The following is a 2,403-nucleotide window of genomic DNA, read 5'->3' on the forward strand; positions in this document are numbered from 1 at the left end:
CCTTAAGGCATTGCATACTCAATACAAGCCTTCTTTCAGATTTTAATTGTCTACTTCTTCTGCACTGTGGATTGTGATGCCAGTGTTTGTGCTTGACCCTGAGCTGTAACAGCTGAAACAGCAGCAAAACTTAGGAATCCAGGTTATGTCTGAATAAACCCTCATTGTGTCTAATATAATAAGTTTCAATACACTATCTACAATTTATTATAGAATTATGAAAGGGCTTATATTGGCTTGCCTTGCTCAATATTGCCAAATAGAAAAAACACTTAGGATTCCAAAGAATATTTCATTGAATGTATTCATGGCTGATACTATTTCCTGTCTATATGATTTGAAGTGATGTAACTTAAATGTTGATTGAATGTTTGCCTAGGAAATACTATTCTTTTTACTCCATTAACTTTTACAACTATGTTTAATACTTTATCAATATTTTGGAGCTGTTTTCAAAATTAGTGTTTTTTTCCTGATAAATTCCCATTCTCATCTAGCTGAGACTGGCCTCAAAGGTGCAAAGTAAGATGGCTTTGAACTTCTAGCAGCCCTGTATCCCACTGTCATGAGCTGGGACTACAGGAGTACACCACCAGGCCCTGTTTATGCGATGCTGGGTCTATAAACCAAGGGGTTGTTTTTGTTTTTGCTTTCTATTTTCATAGTAGGCAAGAACTCCACCAATTAAGCTACATTTCAGCAAAATATTTTCTTACTTCTTAATAGCAAGATTTGAACTGTGGAAGAATGTGCTCTGCACATAATTAGGCATAATAACCTACATAAAATTCCTCTTAATGCTTCTTTCCATCCTAAGGCAGAAACAATACTAGCTTTTGTTTAGTTGCTTTTTCAGAGTGCATTACAATTTACTTTTAATAGTTGTCCACTTCTTTCAGGGTGCACTTAAACACAGACCTAGTTTTGTCCTCATTTTAACAATCTCTACAGGAGAGGGAGGCAATAATACATATCTATCCAGTCAACATTCCCCACTCTTAGACTGCCAATCACTGTAATTCCAGGGACAAATGAGGTTTCCAATTTCTTAAACGCTTGCCATCCAGCACTTTCTCCTAGTCCCTGTCCACTTCTGTTAGAGTGGTCTAGGTACATTTCACACTAACTGTTAGTTGAGACTGGACATCCTGAGAATTCCATGTGTTCCAGAGTTACAAAAGCCTGTCCTAGGACTCTAGCCCTGAACAATGATCTTCCTGATAAGTAAGATCAGTGTTCTCTAAAGTCTTGATACTGTTGTTGGAAGCATCTGAGGGCATGTGTTTTCTCCACACTAAATGAGTAACACTTTAATGTGTGGTTTCCTCGAACCTTCAGTTGTCAATACATAGACCACACTGCAGTGACCTATCCCATGATATCAGAACTAGGCAAGCTCTCTTTTTGACAATATTTTCTGAGAAATCTCTTCAGTTCACACACTTCTATAGATAATATATTATGGGTGCTATGGTGGATTAAGCAGCAGTCCATGAAATAGTTCCTACATGGACCACAGTGATACATGACAATGGAATGTGCTGGGTCATAGACTAACAGAGGAGTGTTAATTAGAGTAATTTTTAAGGGTCAGGGACTGACCAAGTTCTCTCCATCCTGTTATATCTTGTGTCCAATATACCTGTATAATATACTGAGAATGCATCTTTATGGATGAGAAAAAGTAGTGGGAGCCAGCTGATAGAGCCCGGAGTCTGTGTCAATCCAACTACAAAACATGGATTCCTTACAAATTCTTCCCAGCCAATAAGACAGAAGATTGGCTTCTGTGATGATTCACTCAGGTGGGGCAGGTGCAGCCGACACCAACTGTCTTCCATCATCTGCTTTCCTCATCTGTTACCTGAGTAACCAATTCTGTAGAGATCAACTGTACTCCATATGATCACTGTGGGTTCATGTTCTGCTTCATGCTTCTATTTATCTGAAAAGCTGGTTTATTTATGTGAGATCCTGTCCTTCTTTAAAAGCCATGTCTCACATGATTATTCTATTATTGTTCTGCGACTCATCATGAGCAAGAAGCTAGATAGTGAGGTTTTCAGTGCAGTCCTAATGGATACATGTACAAAAAATCTCCCATGACGAAGGCTCAGGGAATATTTTGGAAAGTTAGTGGAAAGATTATGAGAGCCACAGGTTCAGGGAGATTACTGTGAAATCACCTCTCCTAGGAACATTAGAGGTTCTACCTATAAAGGCTCACCAACATTACTGAACAAATGGCACCTGAATAATGTGGACACAAACACACATGTGAACAGGTCAGAGGAAAGACCATAAAGCCTCAGTTCTACCCAAAATACAAAAGACAACTAAGTGAAGCTGGGAATAGTAGAGGTACACAGAAGAGCACACTGATTGTCCAGTGTCAAATGGTCA

The sequence above is a fragment of the Onychomys torridus genome, chromosome 3 (assembly GCF_903995425.1).
Source record: "Onychomys torridus chromosome 3, mOncTor1.1, whole genome shotgun sequence".
In the NCBI taxonomy this organism is placed as follows: domain Eukaryota; kingdom Metazoa; phylum Chordata; class Mammalia; order Rodentia; family Cricetidae; genus Onychomys; species Onychomys torridus.